Source organism: Octopus bimaculoides, chromosome 1 (genome assembly GCF_046866305.1).
Source record: "Octopus bimaculoides isolate indiv1 chromosome 1, ASM4686630v1, whole genome shotgun sequence".
In the NCBI taxonomy this organism is placed as follows: Eukaryota; Metazoa; Mollusca; class Cephalopoda; order Octopoda; family Octopodidae; genus Octopus; species Octopus bimaculoides.
In genome coordinates, this window is record NC_142928.1 from 100,866,202 (window position 1) to 100,889,369 (window position 23,168).

The 23,168-nt window shown below is 35.6% G+C and overlaps 1 protein-coding gene and 1 long non-coding RNA gene across 3 annotated transcripts in view; one reads left to right on the forward strand and one right to left on the reverse strand.

Annotated features, from left to right (window-relative positions):
• Positions 1-23,168, reverse strand: part of LOC106872261 (cyclic nucleotide-gated channel beta-3) — an 846,337-nt gene that overhangs the window by 540,624 nt on the left and 282,545 nt on the right. The window lies entirely within an intron of this gene.
• On the forward strand, positions 1,910-22,556 carry LOC149137647 (uncharacterized). Its single transcript, XR_016242535.1, has 2 exons — positions 1,910-10,555; positions 22,453-22,556. It is a non-coding gene; the product is annotated as an uncharacterized LOC149137647 (long non-coding RNA).

Consider the following 23,168-nt stretch of genomic DNA (forward strand, 5'->3'; position numbering starts at 1 on the left):
GCACGTTATATAACCCCTCATAACTTTTTAATTTTTTGGCATTTTCTGTAAACTTTTGTAAATTTGCATTCTACACACGGGAACTCATACGACTATGTAAAAAAAAAAACAATTTCATGCGTGATTTAAGACCTAATTAGCTGTTATTTTTAGCACATCCCATACCACATGCGTTTTAAACATTTAATAAGTCTTCCCACAAAAAAAAAAAACCTGACCTGTTACTATGGAAACAGGCACCTATATGTCTGTGGCTTTCTACTGGCTGAAATTATCCAAAATTTGTGAACTTTAAAAGCTATTAACTCTTTATTGATTCATGGCAAAAATGAATTTCATGTCAATGATTACTTTACAAAAATACGCCAATTATGAAGTTAACTTGGAACAAAAATTGAAGAAACTAAAAAGTGTTCTATTTTTCTCCAGTAGTTCCCGCACTTTTGTGGTTATATATGCAACAACGCGCAAAAACAAATGAGAGCGGCGCACTTCGGAAGCACAAGGAATAAGCCCTTTAAATTGATGAGTTTCCTTGGCTGAAACTCAGCCCCGAGTTAAAAGATTCTTCGACAATGATGGACAGAACATTATTCCCGCCTCTCACGCGAAACTAATTCCTTCTGTTTGTAATGTAATTACAATTTATATTCGTTCTAGCATACCACTATACCCACTGGCTAGCAACAATGTAAAAATGTGACTATTGTAATATATTTTGATAACAATAAATGGACAACACGCAGTCTATCGTCAAGCCAATATATCAAAACCCATCCGAATCTTAAGCAACAACTATAAGTCAGGAATATGGAAATTGTGACGTTCACACATTTCCCAAGAGTCCCAATGAAGTAAAAGGTGTGAAATAGCCTCAAACTGAGATTAAAATCGTGTCACTGTCTCGGATCAGCAGGAAATTAATTTCAGTACAAATCTCACTACTATATTTTCCTAAAGTTAACAAAACACACATAAAATATATGCGGAATATTAAAGAAGCAATTACATAATGACGTTGATGTAATAATTATGATGATAAAATACCAAATTTCTATGTCGGCATTGAATGTAACAAAGTGTAAGGAAAATATCATCAGCTGCCAAAGCTCACTTTGGCTGACAAAAGTGAATGAAAACGTTATTACAATAGTCTTACCTCTAGGAGAACTTCAACTGTTTTAAGTCTTTACGCCAGGAAATCAGAACGTGACAATTTCACCCGCTGAAAATTTTCTACATCAGTTTAATAGTTTTTATTCTCTATGTTCCATATCAGCCAACTTCAACAGTGTATGTACTTCCAGTTACACACAAGTACACTAACTGCAAACACATTAATGGGAAGCATCTACACGTAACTCTAACTGTTACATAGCAACTAAATTTTCTTCAAAACACAAGCACTGCTGTCTTAGAAAAATGGAAGGCTATATTGAATACACAAAGTCTGGAAAGAGGGAAATGGGGTGAATACGGCCTAAAATGGTTCAGTTCGGTGGTGTAACTAAGGCGAGGTAAGTTGGGCACATGCTCTCAGTACCAAATTTTGCAGGGCACCATTTTATGATTATATTTTTATATTTATCGAAAATATAATCTTGAAAATGTACCGCTACTGTACATGTACTCATACATATGCATAATTACATAGATATATGTACACACATTTTATAAATATATATGAGTGTGTATATATATATATATATATATATATATATATATATATGGCGGTGATGTGTTACATTTCAGTATACATATAATCATACATATAAATACCCACGTACACACACACACACACACACACATATACATATATATATATATATATATATATATATATATATATATATATATATATATATATGTATGTATATATATACGAAGGGATAACCTAAAGAAACCGGAATTATACAATATTATTTTACTCAGTTTTATCAAAGTATTCTCCATTTAAAGCAATGCATCGGTCCAGGCGCGTTTTCCACTATTCGAAGCAATCCTGGAACTCTTGTGAAGTGATGCCTTTTAACACCTCCGTCGTTTTTTCTTCACCTCTTCCACATTTGCAAATTCCGTAGCGCCAGCTGTCGTCACCAGTGATCGCCTTCAAATAAAAGGTCCAGATTAACTTCTAACTATTCTTTCAGTGCAGGGCACGCATTCTGTCGTGACTGTTTTTGATCTTCCGTGAGCAAGCGAGGCATAAATTTAGCTGCAACTCTTTTCTTCCGCATTACCTCGCTCAAAATTCGTTGGCAGGAGCTCCAGGACATACCAGTCATATCAACAAGTTCATCAATTGTTTGGTGACGGTCCTCCAAAATCAGTTCATGAATTTTCATGATGTTTTCAATCGTTCGGTAGGCCGACGGCCGGCCTGGACGAAATTGGTACTCAAGCGACAAGTGACCATTCCTAGAGCGTGAAAACTACTCGTAAACTTGTGTTTTGGTCATGGCAGCCTTCTTGTAAGCTGTTTGAAGCATGGCAATCGTTTCCGGCGCCCTTTTCCCCAGCAGAAAACAGAATTTCACGGAAGCATTCCTTTATTTCAGCCATCGCAAAAATCGAGGAACAGGAGAGAAGCACTGCAAAACAAAGACGCACCACGTGGCAGTGTGACGCTCCAACATAACACCGGTCGGCAGACTGTTGCCTGAGGGTCACATCAAGTGGCTTCTAGTGGCGAAAGGCTGAACTACAATGGACTGTTCCATAGGGAACGTTTCTGTTTACTTTTGAGTAGATAGATAGATAGATAGATAAAACTTACTTGGAAAAGGATGCGTGGCGTTCGATCATATAATAATATAAATGATATATATATGCATGTATCCATACATATATGTACATACCTACATCTATATGTATACATACATGGGTACAGGACATCATGAAAAACGTTAAACATAATAATGAGAAACGAAAACAGAAAACGAACTTTTTTCGAACAACGAAAAAAAACAAACAGAGAAACGAGACATGCAACATAAGGAGTATATCTCTTCGTCAGTTGTCCCTGTTCCATCAACTCCGCGTTCCGAAGGCAAGGACAATACGCGACTTCGTTGGAACAGTTCTTTCCGCAAAGCAAATTAAATAAAATTTGGAATTTTTTGCGGGAGGTGAAAGTCTATCGTATTGGCTTAACAACCCTCACTGTTTGTTTTTACAGTCTTGTTCTCACTGTCCTGTTCTTGTTAACACTTTCACGCTCCGCAAAAAATTCCAAATATTATTTGATTTGCTTTGCAGGAAGGACTGTTCCAACGAAGTCGCGTATTGTCCTTGCTTTCGAAACACGGAGTAGATGGAACAGGGACAACTGGCGAAGGAAGTATTCTTTATGTTGCATGTCTCGTTTCTCTGTTTGTTTTGTTCGTTGTTCGAAAAACGTTCGTTTTCTGTTTTCGTTTCTCATTGTGTTTAACGTTTTTCTTGATGTCCTGTACCCATGTATGCATGTATGTATACATATAGATGTAGGTACGTACATATATATATATATATATATATATATATATATATATATGCACACATAAGTTTTTTAGAGAAATTTTTTGTTACAGTCACAACATTTAAGAAGAATTATTTTGTTAAATTAAAAATTATGAATTATGTAAAACACAGACGTGAGGGAAGGGAGTTTTATTACAAAATCTTCCTTTCAGCAAGTTTGTGTTGATTTACTTATTTGAAAAAGTATTAATTTTATATTATTGATAATTGGTAATGTCTGTAGTGAAGAAGCTCACTTTGCAGCCACGCAGTTTCTGCTTCTATCCCACTGCTCAGCACCTTGGGGAAGTATCTTCTACTATACATACATACAGTGAACAACTTTCGCCAACCAAATTCACTCAGGGGCCGACTAATGCCTTGTGAGTGAATTTTGTAGACTGAAATTGAGTGGAAACCTATCGCGCGCGTACGTGTATCCATCGCTTACCAACCGATGCTGGTTTGTTTGTGTCCCTGTGAATTAGAGGTTCGGCTGAAGACATCGATAGAATAAGTACTGGACTTAAAATAAGTACTAGAGATGTGTGTGTGTGTGTGTGTACGTGCGTGTATGTGTGCATGTGTGTGCTAGAAAATACATTGTTAGAGGAGGAAAGGGAAATATACAAGAACTTTGTTCATAGTCTTTAAGCAAGAATTAAAAACAAAAATGTTATAACAGTTACCGTATCTATTATGTGTATCAAGGAAACAGAGATAAGTATCGTTTGTAGAATTAAGAAAAGACACATATAAGATATTTAGTCGAAATAAAACAGATTTTATAAACCGCTTTTTATAAAATGTCTAATATCAGTATCTCAAATGGCAATACAGTTTCCTTTTATTGAACTGTACATAAAGAATGACAAAAGTTGTGTAATTAACAGAAATTAAGTAATAAACTGTAGTTCTAAAACATTAGTGCATTGCAATATAATAATGGTTTAGTTCCTGTGTTTGTCTTTTTCATTCAAGTTGCCAGTTTTGCACAAAACACTAAGCGGGCAGAAGGTAAGTGAGGCGAAGAAAATGAGCAAGAAACTGAAAACCAGAAGTTAAATATATCTCATTTTTTAAATATCATAATTTGTACAAGTCTGTCTTTCATCAGTATTAACTGAATCACCATTCAATGTAAACGCACCTACCTATGTAATAAAAGGAGAATTAAGAGTCTTTTGAAAACCAGACTTGTTTTTCAAAGTACAACTCAGTAATTTGGGAAAGAACCTTGTGGTATATTTAAGTATTGTATGCAATTGTACGTTCCTACCTACCATTTGTACCACACTAAGGGAAGTACCTCAAAGGAGAAAGGGAAAGTCAGCTAAAAAAAAAAAAGAGAGAGAAAATAAGAGATAAAAATAGTAAATAGTGATAGTAGCAGTGGTGATGTTCTTTATTGGGTTTTTTGTGTGTGTGTGTGTGTGTATGTGACATATGTTCTTTGTTTGTAGTTGATAGTCAGGGACGGTGGCGGCGGCGACATCGCTCGACGACAACCATTTGCACTACGACACATGCGTTAAATCAGTGGTTCCCAAAGTGGGCAGTGGAAAGATCCAGGGGACGTTGAAGAAAAGTGGGGTGATAATAGGGTGGCCAAAATGGGGGGAGAGATGTAAAACAAAAAATATCAATAGGTCAATTAGGTTTAAGTTTTATTTGTGAAATACGGTTGTTTTGAATTTGCTGCAGAAAGTGGTCTATATTTGTAGTGGGCGGGGAGCCTAGGAATGTGACCTGGGTGCCAAAGGTGCGGCAGTATGAAAAAGTTTGGGAACTACTGCGTCAAATCACAGAATTTTTATTATTATTATTTCAGTTCACAGGAATAAATATTTTGTTCGCCGCCAACCCTTTACTGTTTGCAAAAACCTCCATCACCTCCAACAACATTATCACAACAAACTGATAATTGTTCTCTGTGTGCATACGTAGGTATGTATGCATATGTATATGTGCACGCGTGTATGTATGATTATACGACTGTATCAATTCCTCGGCTTGTTTTCTTTCTTTTTCCTATATTTCACTGTTGCCACTTCAACTAACATTTGTCACAATTTCTTGTTCCAACCTCCTCTCTCTCTTTCTCTGTTGTCTTTCTGTCTGTCTATCTGCTTTGCCTTCTAGTCTCCGTCATCTCCACTATCACAATAACAACAACCAACAAAACTTCTGTTCCACTAGCTATATCCGTGGAATTCCACGGTTTTCGCTAGTCATATTTATCTCCGTAGTTCAGATTGAATGTATTCAGCTAATGCGTTTTACTCTTCGCCAGAAGTTGCAAATATCATTCATGAAGCCAAATATTTTGGCCTTATGTTTCATTTTACTTCATATCAAAACAACGAGAGCAAATAGCAAAAACAGTTTATGTTGATATTGATTTTGAGGAGAAAACAATTTTCATAAGTGGCTTTACTTGGATTTATCCAATTAAAACGAAAGGATGCCGAAAATATGGTGGAAGTTATTTTGGAACAACTTATGAGACACAAAATTCCGTTAAAAGACTGTCGATCTCAATCTATGACAATGCTGCCTATTATAAAAGTAGTATTCAACAGAAAATTAATGAAAACAATTGCAAAGCTATTTTTGTAAACTGCGAAAATTATTTTCTCAGTTTGGTTGAAGTGCATGCTGCTAACAATATTGGTATTGATGGTAGCATTTTTTGGTGTAATTCGGTCACTTTATTCATTTTTTTTCCCTACGCAACACTCCGTTGGCAAATCATGAAAAGAAACCATACCAATAGTTGTCAAGTTTGAATTTGAAACTCGTTTGAGTCCCGAAATAGAGCAATGAAACCTGTTCATGAATACTTTTCCGTCTTAGTGGAACTTATGCAAAGTATGATGAAGGATCAAATTCAAACATTCGACACAAAAAGTAACGTGAAGTAATGTAGTTGCTGAATCAAATTTGATTTATAATTTTTGGTTTTGCTTGAATTTCGGGATAAAATTCCTATTTAGATTGATCATAATAGACCATACCATAAACATTCATGATGTTGCTTATTATTTAAAGGCCCTTCGAGATTATATTTAAGCAATCGAGAATCATTGGCCAGTGAATCATTTGAAGCTGGACTGAAACTATGTTCTGAACAGGATACTGAAATGAAAATACCTCTTAGAAGAAACAAGTTCCTGATGAAAAATCTAAGAACGCAGAATTCACTGCGAAAAAAGAAATTATGAAACTATTTCTAATTTAGGCACAGGGGCAGTCATCGATGCCACAGATCCAACACTATATTTTACCGACCCTAAAAAAAATGAAAAGCAAAGATGATCTCGGTGAAGTCAGAACACGTAAAGAGACGAAGGAAATACTCCAAAGCATTTGTCTACATTGAAAATAATGGCAGAAACCTGAACGCTTCCATAAATCGCTCCATGACTTAAGTTCAAAATTTTGATTTCTTTAAGATATTAGACAATTAATGTTTGATCCAATTGAAGGGAACCGCATTCATAACGTTAGAAAGTTGTTTCGGCATTCAATAAGGCGTTTAAGTTTTTTTTCTATTGAACATGATGTTTCCCAAATTTGATAGTATATATAAAAACAAAGGAATGCTTGAAAATCGCAACAATAAATTATTTATATCAGTCTTCCTTTAACTTCCATGTGTCACCAGATGAGTAGATCAGAACATGTTCTTACAACATTAGATTGAAAATAGACAGTAATGCATACAGTGAGAAAATAACATATATGTTTGGACAGTAATCTCTGCATAGACAATTTGCAAGTTCTCACATACGACATTAATTAAAAAATTATTTGTACGTCCGCACATGTTCTTTTTTGTAAGGTCAAGCGCTCTGGAAATAATGTTAAGTGAATGTTCTTAGGATAAAGTTCTTTTTGAGTGACAAGCGTAAGAAGTAAACAGAAAAATAATGTAATATTCGTGTTTTTAACATGGTTGAAATAGAAATCGGTGTATGATTTCTCATTCAACTGAACATATCTTGTTTTTCAGACAGCTGAAAATGTAAGAAGAGAACGGCCAGTGTTGTCACACGTGTTGCTTTCACTAATATTCATTGGAAAGACAAAGTGACAGCTTACCAAAGCCGGCTGGCGAAGGAGCTACAAGAGAAGGAAGTAGTCTTGTGTTCTGTTTATATTGCCAAAAATACTTGTCTGATTATCGGACTCCGATAGGCTAATAAAATCAGTGAAATACCAAAACGTTGCTTGTTGCACGAGGGCTTGAACGAGGCCGCGACATAGCTTGTCAAGTAACGCTCGCTATTGCAATGTCATTTGCCAGCTGATTGATACTAATAAGTTGAAATTGATCATATATCTAAGAGTGTCAAGAGGGTTGCTTGTCACTCGAGCTGAACTTCAATGAAGATATTGTAGTGGAAAAGGTGTAGCAAAAGATGTTGAGGTAGTAGATGAAATAGGCATGTAGACGACTTCAAAGTAAAACAATGGGAAAACATCGGGTTGTTGTTTAAATAATTTATTTAAATAACACTTGCATTTTCTTGTTGTATACACCAAATATTTCACTACATCACATTACCAACTGCTTCGAGCTGGCGAAAAAATTAACAGGGTAAATACTGTGTTGATGTGATAGGGTAGAACCGCACGTTTTGTAGAAACATACGTTGTGCGTTGGTCCTTCAGTGGTGTCTGTTTATGTTCTGCGACTGCAACTGTCGTTCATGTTGAATATCTGAATCTGTGTTGCCTGTTTAACTGGCGAAGTTACTGGCTGGCTATCGCGTGGCGCTCTCTCTCTCTCTCTCTCTCTCTCTGACTGACTGACTGTCTGTCTGTCCCTTGGCGGATTGCTGTATTTATAATGGTCGTGACAGCTAGAAGGACAGACATACCACAGGAGAAATTCCTACCTATGTAAGTCGCCTCCTGTCCACTTGAACCTTAAATGACATCGCTAAGATCGAAGGTCGAAGGGAAACAATCCATTATTTTTTGACAGGAAAAAGAAATTTCTTTTGCATTTGTTTGGTCAGTGGTGGATCAGACGAGCGAGAATCCTTAGATACGGTTTCGAATCTCAGCTCGGAAAAAGGATGTGTTAGCTTTTACAATATATTTCGTTGGCTGCATGAATAATACCTGAAGTAAACCTGCGAACATTTAACTGAAATATTTATTGTCGGACATAAAGATATTTGGTGTTGGCTATTTATAACGAACAATATAAGTATAAGTATTGGGGGAGAGAGATGGGAGAGAGAGAGACTGCGCCACGTCCTTAGAAGCTACTTATGAGACAGTATATGAATGTTCAGAATGAGTTCGTCCAAGAATCTGGAGTTGTCTGCGTAAATATTTGTAACCGTCAGCGTGGCAGAAGAGGGGCAATCGCTGGTACAAGAACATTCGAGAAAACCAAATCACACCACACCCTCACGCTGATTGGCTGATTAATAGACTGATCATGTGAAACTATGGTGGTTCGTTTGTGGTGTCTGACCGATTATCTAGCAGTTGGGATGTCGGATCACTGCTGCAAGAGCTTCAGTCTGACAAGAATGACTATAGTCAGGTTTAGCTTTACTCAGTACTGAATGTGGGGAAACAGTGGACAACTTTTTTACGGTATTACCGATGCATTTCCATTGTCAAAATTAACAAAAAAATACAACATTAAAATGAAGTTTAAAATCATTCACAAGAATTGTTAAAATAAGTGAAAACAAGCAATTTCTTTTAAAGTTTCAAGTTCAGAAGGATATTATATCAATAAATGTTTACACACAGTGATGTTTTATTTATAAATGTATTAATTATTTTATGTATATTTTATGTTTTATATATGTATTATACATAGCTGCTTTTCATTTGTCATAAAATAAACCAAATTTGAATATCATAGTAAAAATTCATCAGAGTTATAAAGAAGTCTGGCTTAATGGGCACCGTTTATTGATTTGCTCTAGGCACAATGAATCCTAGTTTAAACGTGGAGGGACGAATCTGCTCTCCTATAGCAATTAGCTTTGTCTGCTATTTACAGTATCTTTTTACAGCGAGAGCATTAATAACGAGAATAAAGTAAAATATGTATCACCGGGGACGGTGAATTAAAAGTTGAGTAAATCCACAGATTATGTCTCACTCTGCAGTATATATTTGTTAATGACAATGAGATTTATTAATGTAGCCATGAAAGTTTTTGATGCGTATACAGTTGGAAAAGGAGACTGTGCAACATTTAGGGTACACTTACAATCATATTTACTGTAATATTTTCACGAACCAATAGATAAATGACTGATGGCCAATTCAAGATTCATTAGAATCAAAGTAATGAGATATAATATTTTCTGTGGCCAGGATAACGTATCTCAAGTATATTTTTCCAGCAGACATTTTCAACAACTGGGTGAAGTGATGACTAATAAAATGAAGAAGCGTACAATAAACCTACGGTTCATTTGGAGAATACAGCCCAAGCATTCTCTTCACGACTACTGATAGAAATTTTCTGTGAACTGTGATTACAGTATTTTCGGTCTATAGCGAATTCATGTCGACAACACACGTTTTTCTGACGTGTCACTCTAGCCAATTGAAAACTAGTATGTTGAGATAATTTTTGACTGTATTAAGCAGACTAAAAGTCTTTCTATTCTCTTGGCTCATTCATTTAACCCATAAACTGCTGGGGTTTTGTTGTATGTAACACGAACTGCTGAGCCTATTTTAGGTAAAGAACAACATCGATTTATCACTCGAAAAAAATACTCAGTGTTTCTTAACACCTTCTGTGATTGGCTACACTGTTTCTTGGGTGAAAGGGTATCGTGTTCAGACATTATACGTCATCAAAATTAGGTCAGATTATGCTCTACTTCCGTGGCCTGTCCACTGAGGTGACCTATCGCAGTTTATGGGTTAATACTAGAAAAAGTCGCACTCCTGTACCAGCAACTATGGCCAAGCCGACTCCCCCCTCTCGCCCCCAGACTCTATGTTAACGGCCAGGTTTTGTTTTAGCCTCAACAGAATAACTTCTACCAGCTTAAAATACGTATGTCATATATTTTTTCTCTTTATGGTTAGCTCTTAACTAATCACACACATTTAACGGTACAACACTTTACTTCATTGCCACGAAAATATGAACATTTCTATGAACATTTTCTTTAACACATATCTACAACATAAATTATCTCATTCACTTATCGATGCAGATTTTCACAAACACGTTTATATAAACTTTACTGTGATTGCTGTCAATTAAGATCTGAAATTTTCCATGTCTAAATTCCATCCTATTTTAACCAGTACTCTCAAACGATGTGTAATGACTTCTGCTGCTACACTGGAAATAGTGATTCCGATTTGTTGATTTGCTTATAATTAGATATCCCTGGATGGCTTGTGAAATGAAGTGAAGAATGTGTAAAGTTGTATAAAGAAAAGTGGAAATAATAATAATAATAATAATAATGATAATGATAAGGATAACAACAACAACAATAATAAATGCCCTGATGCAGTACCAAGTAGTGGCTCTCATGGCTTCTGATCTTAACTGATCAGAGTTGTGTTATCATGTACATTGTTTTGTCTTGGTATAAAAGATGGGCTACAGCAAATATTCTGCTCAATACCACAGATTTGCCTGTCAGTTGTTTGACCTTAACCAGTGGCTGACTATATGTGCATCTCTGATCACAAGCAGAAGTAGTGGGGGAGCATCATAGCCATGTGCTGAAAGGAATTCTTAGGGGTCTGGATAATCCACCTCTGGAAACATGGGTGTTTCATTCGTCATCCTTAAACAACCCTTATTCAGGGACCTTTTGAGCAGGATGGGCTACTCAACCTGAAGTAAATTCTAACTGGGCCCCACTTGTGAGGTCATGTGCTGTTTATCTTGGTATGGAATCACCATATCACGCACATATATGGTTGTGATGCATGTGCCTGGTGTACCCTTATCAGACGGGTGGTCATGATGGGTATCACTGGGCTTTGTATATTTTACCCTAGTGTCACTTTGACAGCATGCACTGCTCTTTCACTCAATAATAACAACAACAATAACAATAATAACCCTTTCTACTAAAGGCACGAGGCCTGACATTTTGGGAGACGGTTTAGTCAATTACATCGACCCCAGTATTTCATTGGTACTTAATTTATCAACCCTGAAAGGATGAAAGGCAAAGTCGACCACGGCAGAACTTGAACTCAAAAAGTGAAGACGGACAAAATACTGCTAAGTATTTTGTCTGGTATGTTAACGTTTCTTATTTCTTTATTGCCCACAAGGGGCTAGTTAATGGTTTAACATTCCTACTTCTAAAAAATGAAGAAACAAATGAACCAAAAATCTATTGACCCATAAACCTGCTTAACAACAATGTATAAAATGCTAACATCTGTCCTGACTGAATATACCTATAGTTTTTTAATAGGAAGTAGCATATTCCCTAATAAGCAAAAAGGATGTAAACATGAATCTTATGGTTGTAAAGATCAGCTATTCATCAATAAGATGATCTTAGAAGATTGTCACAAATGGCGCAAAAACTTGTCAATAGCCTGGATAGACTATAAAAAAGCTTTTGATAGCCTACCACATAGCTGGATTAAGAGATGTCTGGAAATTTATAAAATAGCTCCTACTCTGTGAAACTTTTTGTCTGTAAGTATGAGATCATAGAGAACCACACTGACTTTGAACAGTGATAACGAATCTCTAAATGCTGGAGATGTAAGAATTTCATGTGGCATTTTCCAGGGTGACTCACTATCACTATTCCTCTTTTGTCTAGCCTTAATACCTCTCTCAAGATTGCTCAATGATGCACAGTACTGCAATAAAATGTTTGATGAAAATATAAATCATATCATTTACATGGATAATTTAAAACTATTTGCAAAAAAATAACCAACAACACAAGGGCTTACTAGCGATTGTTAAACAATTCAGTGATGACACCAGGATGCAATTTGGCCTTGATAAATGTGCAAAAGCTTCCTTTATCAGGAAAATTGACAGAAACATCTAACATTAACCTTGACCAGAAGAATGTCATAAAAGAGTTAGAACCAGTGGAGAGCTGGGGACGGAATCAAACATGCAGTGATGAGGGAAAGAATCAGAAGAGAATGTTATCACAGGGTGAGAGCAATACCGAAGACAGAGCTGAATGCAAGAAACAGGATTGAAGCAATCAATGCTTTAGCTATACCAGTCGTGACTTACAGTTTCAATATCATTAACTAGTCAATTACCGAAATATGTAATCTTGGCAGAAAAATACAAAAACTGTTGACAATGCACAGAACGCACCGTCCTAAGGCAGATATAGAACAACTTTATCTGCCAAGAAAAGAGGGAGGCCGTGGACTTTTAATACTGGCATTAACAATGAAGATTGCTACAATTGGCCTAGACACCTTCCTGAAAAACTCTGAGAACTGGATGTTAAAACTTGTCTCAAAACATGAAAACAAGAAAGCATCATGCTCAGTAATAAAACAGGCAAAGGAATATCTAAGTGAATTCTGAATACAACAAATTCCAGAATTAGACATACTAGAAACAAGTGCAGAAAATCTAAGCGCATGAAAACCCGTGCTAAAACTGCTGCCTTAGATATTCTGACTGATAAATGGCAAGAAAAACCTCTCAATGGCAAATACCCAAAGAGAGCGAATAATGCCAATGCTGACAAAGCCCTTACCTATCAATGGCTAATGACTTCTGGCTTAAAATCAGAAACAGAAGGGTTTATCATAGCAGCCCAAAATCAATGCCTACCTACAAGGAACTACCAGGACAACATATTAAATAATGGCAGCTCCCCAATATGTTGTGTATGTCAACAACAAAATGAGACCATTGATCATGTCGTCTCCATGTGCAGTTTTCTTGCGCCTACAGAGTATCTCAACAGGCATGATAGAGCTGCACAATATATTCACTGGGTAATTTGCAAAAAACTGGACTTGCCCCATGATAAAAACTGGTGGGAACACAAACCACCCCCAGTGCTTGAAAATTATTATATCTCACTCCTCTGGAACTTCACCATTCAAACTGATAGAAAGATAGATGCATATAGGCCAGACATCATATTGAAAGACTTTCAGACAAAAATCATACCTCCTCATTGATATGACTGTCCCAATCGATATAAATGTATCTGTCAAGACCTACCAAAAACTGAGCAAGGATAAAGATCTTGAAATAGAAATTAGCAAAATGTGGAACCTGAAGACTAAAACAATACCTGTTGTCATAGGTGCCCTAGGAATGATAGCAAAAGGGGCTGATTGCTACCTAGCTCAGATACTAGGAAACCCCAAAATGGCAGAAATTCAAAAGATAATGCTCATGGGAACTGCCCATATCCTACGTAAAATACTGTCTATGTAATCTCAAATTTTATATATATATATATATAGAGAGAGAGAGAGAGAGAGAGATACACACATGCACATGTTCACACATGTGCGTGCACACACACACACATAATTAACTCCAAAGTTCATTATGTAAAGCACCCTAATTATGAAAACCACCATTATAATTGTTTGCTTTTTTCAATTCTTCATGCCACTTATATCCTTACTGGCCTAAGTCAATGTATTAATGTTATAAATTGCTATTCCTTTAGCTTTAAAACTCTCACTTTCCCTGTTATTTTATTGTTTCGATGAAACTAAAACGAATATATGTAAATAGTGATTCTGGCACTGACACAAAAGCCACAAAATATTGATTGTTGACTGAATTAAGTACATGAATGATACTTTGTTTTGTTAACCTTGAAGAAGATGAAAGGCTAAACCAATCCTTACAGAATTTGAACACAAAATGTAGAGTGATGGTACTGTTAGGTATTCAGTTCAGATCTCTATTGTTTCTGGCTTTCCACTGCTCTCTGAGAAATCACTTATATCAGTAGAAAAAACAACAAAAACTGTAACTGTTGTTACAGCAATAATAAATAATCACCACAATGTAATGGGTGCAGGAGTGGATGTGTAGTAAGAAGCTTGTTTTCCAACCATATGGTTCTGGGTTCAGTCCCACTGTGTGACACCTTGGCAAGTGTCATCTACTATGGAAACTGAAAGAAGCCTGTTGCATATGTGTATAAATGTGTGTGTGCATGTGACCTGGCAAACTGGCCCATAACAATTGATTATGATTTCATACAAAACTGTTTAATGCATGACATCAGTTTTTATCAAAATAAGAAACCAGATAATGTATATACTGAATTCAACAAGATTTACAAACAGCAAAATCAAAGTTTCTCAAACAAGCACATAATTCGAAAAAGATTGAAAAATGTTCAGACTCTGATGAGATCCTGGTTAGTTTGCTCAAAGAGCAAAGGTTGTATATACTGTTTTGTTTGTAAACTCTTTTCTAAATGCCAAATATCACTTACAACAGGTGGGTTTTCTGATTGAATGAATATACTTAGAACTCTAGAAATTTATAAAGACAGCATGGAACATAACAGGGTGATATTGAACTGGCTAACACGAAAGGCAAATAAAAACACTGTGTGCAGTACTATTTTTAAGTTCTAAAAAGAGTTGTAGCAGTTATAAAGTTTTAAGTGAAAGAGGTTTAGCATTTAGAAGTCAGGAGGAAAAGTGGGACTCCCCAAACAATGAAAATTTCATGGGGCCATTGAGATTATTGCAGTGTTTGATCCATTAGAGAAATGCAAAAATGGAAAAGTAAATATTGTTTACCTATCCAAATCCATGTATGAAGAATTGATAGAAATCATGGTAAAACATGTGAAAGATGAAGTGGTGAATCAGATCAACAACCTAGACACCAAAGACTACTCAATTATTGTTGACTACACCTGACATGATACATGTTGACCAGCTGGTAGTTGTGGTTCAATACTGTTATAATGAAAAGCCCTGTGAGAGATTTTTAGCATTTTTGCCAATAGAAAACCATTCATCCACGATCTTGTTCAACAAAATAATACAATTTCTGGGGGAGCATAAGCCTTCACCTGAAAATATCTGTGCTCAGTTGTATGATAATGATTTCAACATAAAGGGCTCAGATAAAACTCTGAAAGCACTTCTTAAAAACACTAACAGGTATGCAGACTATGTACCATGTGGAAGCCATTCACTCAACTTTGTTGGAGAAAAGGTAGTATCTACTGTACCTAAAATTGTTGACTATTTTGGCATCTTGCAGTAGCTGTATGGTTTCTTTTCTGAATCTTCTCAAAGATGGAAGATTTTAAACACACAGGGCAATCTAGCCTTTTGTCTAAAGAGCTTAAGTGTAACTAAATGGTCTGCACACTATGAAGTAGTCCAGGCAGTTAAAAATGGATATAGGGATATTTTACAAACTCTCAAACATATGTTTGAAGACTCAGAAGAGAAGCCTGAATGTAAATGAGATGCAAAGAATTTATACCACAAGTTGGTAAAATTGGAATATGCTGTTTTAACAGTCATTTTGGAAGAAGTTATGAACCGTTTTAACAAAACAAGTAAGAAACTCCGAACCCTTGGTTCTGATGTATTTGAAAGTTACCTTCTGCTAGCATCTTTGCTTTCATTTGTTAAAGAACTATGAGAAAATTCAGCCAACAGGATTGCACACTATAAATCAGTAGTGAAAGGTTTACGTGAATACATCACCTCACATTATTCTGCTGTTTCTAAATGCATTGTTACAAAGAAATTTGCAGACGGAACAAGTGATAGGGCTTCTTTGAAAGGGGCTGAAAAATTTAGGATAGAAATTCTAAATCAAGTCTATGACTGCTTGATAATATAGTTAAGCAAGGGAATGGACCCATACGAGCAGATTGCGGAAAGGTTCAAGTTTCTCTCAGAACTGATGAACAATTCTGAATTTGATGAGGACAGTATCAAACTTATAATATCACATTACAAAGACGATATTGGATCACAAATTAATAAAAGAGTGTTATTAGTTCAAAGAGTATTTACACCTTAGGAAATCCCAGAACACAGAAGAAAACACACCGTCCAAAATGCAGTGCACAGAAGTTCTTCAGCTTATTTATGAGCAACAATTAATCGAAGTGTTTCCTAATATTAACACTGCACTTAAGCTGTACTTGATAATGCCTATCTCGAGCTGTGAAGCAAAAAAGAATTTCTCAAAGCTTTCCTTTATAAAGAATAAATTTCAGTCTACCATGACTGAAGAGAGCTTAAATTCCTTATGCATGTTGTCTTTAGAAAATGACATTGCAAGGTAGCTCTCATATGACAAAATTGTAAGGGAATACGTTGCTACAAAACAGAAAAAAGAGTATTTTGTAATTTTCATATGTATCTTAAATGTAAGATTAATATTAGATTATATTAACTGTGATATTTGTTATGTTTTATGTCTTTATTCTATGATGTATCATGCATGTATATAACACTAACCCTAATTTTCAACACCTATAACTCTAAAATTATAAGGCATAGCCTCAAAAATATTTGTTCACACCAGTAACTTTGAGAATCACAATCTGAAATGTAGTGCTTAAATTTGTAAAGAAAATTGTGGTGATCTGCCATGGAACAACCACATCGACAAAGATATCGGTAATTACCCACACCTTGTTACTCGTGGAAAGAGGACTCCACATCACCACTTCACCATTTGGGCTATCAAGGCCTCAAGGCTAGAATTCCTTGCAAGGGCACGAAAATTCTTTGACCCTTGTTGGATGTTACCCTACTGGTGCTAGTTGTAAAGAGGGCCCTCATAACATTTTAAGTTTCAGGGCCCCAATATTGTAGATCCGCCACTGCTCTACACAGTCACCCAAATTGCTAGAAATAGCAGCTAAATAACCCTTTCCTTCATATTACGATATGTCATTTTAAATGAAGGAGTCATCCTCAAATTATACTCTGTTATTTTAAATAAGTAAGGATATACTTGTACAATAAAGTAGTTAATATACGAAAAAAAATAGAATGGTCACAACTAGAATTTTTTTTTATGTAGTTTAACCCTGAGTCAAATCAACTCTTTGTGCTAAACAACAACATAACACTATTGGCATCACCTCTACTACCATTAATAATAACACAATCTTCTTCTTTCTTGCCTTTAACCCTCCAACGCAGAGTATAAGCCACTTATAATTGAATTCCATGTCGCATAAATTTTCGCTTCTGTACTTATACTCTGCCATGAATGTCCCCCTTTCTCTAGTTCCTTTTGTGTTGATCTACGCCACGAGTTCTTAGGCCTACCTTTCTTTCTATATCCAACCGGATTCCACTGTAAAGCACTTTTCGCTACATTTGGTGTGTCCTTTCTAATTGTGCTACCAATCCACTTTCACTTTTTCTTAAATATTTGCTCCCTAATTGAAACTTGATTCGTTCTTTGCCATAGCTCCATATTGCTTAAGTGTTCGGGCCATCTGCTTTTAAGTATACTACACAAGCACCTGTTGATAAATGATTGTATTTGCTTATTTGACTTAACTGTTGTTCGTCATGTCTCAGCCCCATACAATAACACCAATCGAAAATATTTCGAATAATAACACAACCATTACAGGACAAATAAATACACTTCCACTGGTTGCTAGAAACAACAACTAAATTCCCTTCAAATCACACCCCACCATCTTAAATATTGAAAAGGTGCATTAAATAATGTAGTTCAATGTACATGATGCCCAAAAAAAGGATGTGATGGTCATGGTTAGAATATCTTTGATAAAAGGTTTGCTTGTTGAGAGTAAGCCAGGGGTTAAACAACAACAAACACAACAATCAACAATACCATGACATTCATCCTCACCACTTTCACAACAACCACATCCACCACCACCACCACCAACAACAACAACAACAAGGGAATTTCTACGCAATTGTGTTCAATCTGCTAGAAATAGTAGCCAACAATCCTTCAAATCACATCCAACCATCTTAAAAAAATGAATATGTTGGATAATATGATATTGGGTTCACCACACATAGGAAAAAGACAGGATGGTCACAGATGGAATACCTTCAGATTATAAGTCTGCTGGATCAGATTTCACTTGAGAGTTAATCAACAACAACACTGTTAAACTCCCTCTTGGCCTCACCTGGCCCTTGATCTGTTCTTTCTTTTCACTCAATTACATATTTCTATTCTTCTTTTCTCCCTCCATTCTTCCCATCTTCTTTCTTTCTTTTTCTTTCCACCTACGTTGTCTTTTCCTTTCTTTTTGCTTTCTTTTTTTCTTCCTTCCATTTTTTATTTCTTCTCTCATTTATATCACTACTATCTTATGTTTATTTTTTTCTTATTCCTTTACTTTTCTACTTTTCCTATATTCTTTTCCCTTCTGTCTTTTCTATTCTTCCCTTTATTCTTCTTTGTTCTCTTCCTACCTTCTTTCCTTTCTTTCTTTCTTTCTTTCTTTCTTCCCTCCTTCCCTTTCTCACTCACTTATTCTCTTACTTTATTTTTACTGCTTTCCTTCTTTACAGTTCCTTTCCTTCAATCTCACTTCCATTCTTGCTATTTTTCTGTTCATTCTCTCATTCTCTCCGCCTACTCAAGCAACAAGCATATTACAGAGTGTGTTCCACACGCACACAAACTCTCTCTCTCACTCTCACCACACACACACGCACACACACACACACAAGCATGCAGATATTTAGTATTGCACTACGGAACACACACACACACAGACAGTGATCTGCGCCCACGCTAATATGTAGAACTATTCACCACAACCAGTTTTGGGAAAACAATTTCTATAGAAATCAGCATATTTCTTAAACCTATCTATAAACATTCTAACAGAGATTGTAGCATATTTTATGGTAGATTTTACATGAAAAATATACTTATTATCAATTTTCTGCCATGCTTTATTATTTTGATTTCTATCTATAAAATTTAAGTACAGTTGTGTGATTAAGAAGTTAGAAACGCAACCACACATTTCGAGGTTTGATCTCACTTTGTGATAACTTGGCTAAGTATTGTATATACTCAAATAAAAGTCAACCTCCTTTTTGAAAGCTACAAATCTGACATTTCCCTTGTACCTCATGTAACAGTTGACCCTAGATTTTCACAAATTAACAAATCAGCATTTCCTAGTTGAGGGATTATCTTGTATAAATGTTATGATACAGAATACAGCTATTCTGGGACACCACCTTGAAGGGTTTAGTTGAACAAACTGACCCCAGTGCTAATTTTTAAACTTGTCTTATTGGTCTCTTTTGCCAAACCTTTAAATAACGAGGATGTAAACAAACCAACACCGATTGTCAAAAGGTGTGGGATGGGGAGGACAAACATACACACATACACACATAAACACAAGCACACACACATGAACACACGCACACACACAACAAGCTTCTTTCAGTTTCTGTCTATCAAACCCACTCACAAGGCTTTGGTCAGCCCGGGCAATATAGAAGACACTAGCTCAAGGTGTCGTGTAGTCGGACTGAAACTGAAACTATGTGGTTGGGAAGCAATATCCAAATTGTTATAATGAGTTCTGGTGTCCAATAGTCACAAAAATTCAACTTTGACATGAGTATATATAGTATCTTCTACCATAGCTTTGGGTCAACCAATGCTTTGTGAGTGAAATGTGGTAAACAGAAAATGTGGAAAAACCCAAGCACACACAGGGTGTGTTATATGCTGAGATACAATAAATAGCACTGTAAGGTATTTATTGAGATAAACTGTAGTAGTCAATTAAATTTTATTGTTTTACTAGCTGGCCCTGTGCCATCAAAAATGACAGCTAATTGTAGTATTTTATGTATAAATTGGTACAAAACCAAGTTTTTAGTTTAATAATTCTTTTATTACCAAATTTATAATATGCCTTTCAACTGCAGTCGTTTTATATTCTTGATACACTCAGGGAATAATTATTTTCCCTTATGAGTCTGTATATGTAAATGTTTGTATAGGTGTATGTGACTGTAAAAATTATTTTTAACAAAACATATAGAATATATGGATGGTAAATCAAATTAATACACTTGTCAATGTTATCTCATGGTTGTCTATAGAGATGTGACATTAATCATCGTTTGTAACTGGCACATACAAACATTCACATACTTCCCTTGTACACGCGCACACATATACACATATACTCACACACAGTTGAAATGCTGTTTGATTTTTCTTTTCAGCGTTGAATGCTCATCATCCCACTTCCATTGCACACACAAAAGTTCACATACCTCCTTCTTATATACACATATATACTCACACAGAGTTGAAATGCTCCCAATACCAGTTTGCCATCACCCCTTCCTTCCTTATTCATCTATCACCCCTTCCTTTCTCATTCATATGTTGTGACAGAAAAACACAAGAGTATTATTATAGTAGATATTCAAACATAATATGTCAAAGTATACATTATCCAAACTACTCCCCTTTTGAGTGAGACTTGGCTGCTATTTCTAACAATCTGAGTGCCCCTGTAGATGCTCTTGTGTTGTCTCATTGTTGTGGAGTACAGTACAGTGTTGTTGTTTTTGGTATTGTTTGGCCCAAGATCAGCCTCATCGAATAGATATATTATCAAAGACATTCTAATTGTGGCCATGCCAACTTTTTTCTCAACACTTGACAGCTGATTTATATTTCAAAACTTGCCAATCCAAAAGATTACAAGCTTGTTTGACAAAAGAACACATTTCCTTTGGTTTAGCAAATTCTAATGTTTATGTTTAATAAAATTATAGTAATTGTATGAAATTCTTCCACTACAGTTTGTTTAATTAATACTTCTATAATATATATATATATATATATATATATATATATATATATATATATGTCTGTATACATGTATATATATCAATACATCATGTGTGTGTATGTGTGTACCTTTGTCTAAACATCCCATGATGGTTGTAAATGAGCATTATCCTCATACAAGCAGGGTTGTTTATTTCCAGTCCTCCATGAAAAGCATGTCCAGCTATTGGAAACTATTATCTTCCTTGGAAGCAGGTGGTATTGGCAACAGGAAGTAGGCATAATGCAGCAGGGTTTATTGGAAAACATAGGCAAACAAATAAGGCTTTATAAGAAACATGAGCTCCCTTGGTTGCATGCAACATATGTAGATAATAAATTGTGGAATTTGTAAAGATAATTTATGATCCCCCTGTAGTATAATAGTATATATAACAAGGCTTTTTTTTCATATACTAAAAATAATTACTTGTGTTTTAGAAAACATGCATTGTAATAACTAAGTTAAATATAAGCTTTGTAAGAAGGTTCTAACAATATTTACAAAACATAATATTACTGTTTCCAAGAACATGTCTAAATCTATCTCTATATACAACCTGTCAACGTATTTAGTGATGTTTCAGTTGTACTAATTGCAAATGGATTGATGGATACATTTCTTAACTGCTATATTGTTTTTAATTCAATAGTTGAGTCAATGTAATTCTTTAGCTTTTCAGTTTGCCTCTACACAATATTATAGTCAATTAGTATTGCTATACTGACTATTACTGTCATTTTTAAAATGGAAAAATTGTCAGACTTATCTGTTATTTTGAGGACAGTCTGTCTACTAAAGATTCAGTGTAACTTTGCTTTGCTATTTTCTAAAACAGGTGATGGTTCATACGAGTACAACAAAATCTTTTCTTTAAAAAGTCAAAACTGAGTGCTTCTGCATATATAAAAGTAGTTTTTCTATTTTATTGTGTCTCTAATCATTACTGATGACAGATAATGTTGGACATTTTGGTACAATATATTGCATCAAAATGTCCAACATTTTTTTTTCTTTGAAACAGTGTTCTGTAGAACACTGTTTCAAAGAAAAAAAAATTCTGCATAGACACCATTTATTATTTACAGTGTTTGGACTAAATTTGATGATTTTTATGTCTCTTGTTTTTTAGAAACAACTTGATGTACTGGTAAACAGGCAATGGGATTGGAAAACATAAGCTGAAGAACTGGGAGCCATCATGACTGCCACTCAATGTTCTGTGAACACTGTAAAGGCTGTAAGACATGACATGGACAGCTGCAATGAGACTATGAAGCCTTGGCCAGCAGAAAGTGACACAACAGGTATTTGGACTGTGTCTGCATGTCAGAATTTGTCCAACAACTGTGGGACAGGGCTTTAGGATAAATTCAGATGGATCAATTCAGATATGTGAAGCTACTGGAGACTATGGTCAAACCCAAGCTGGAGAGCATTGTTTGCAGGAAAGCCATGTGTGTGTCTGTGTATGGCAGAAAGATTCAACTCCTTGCCATACCTCCAGAAAGAGACAAAAGTGGTTATCAGAGAATTTCTCTGACTTCACCAGCCCTGATTTTTGGCCTCCTAATTCCCCTTATAGTAATCCCATGGATTACTTTGTGTGGGGCACAGTTGAGAAGTGTTTAAAGGTCTTCCTAGGGATACCATGAAGAACACATGCACCAGATTCCCAAGCTGTCTTGAGGCTGTGATGAAAGCAGAGGGTGGCTACTTCGAGTACCTTTTTAATTAATTTTTCTTCCTCTTGTTTATATTTTCATTGTTGTTTTTTTTTTTTGTATAAACAGCATTCAGTGTTAAGTATTGGCCAAGTAATGTTTGTGCTGTAGTGATTTGTGTGCC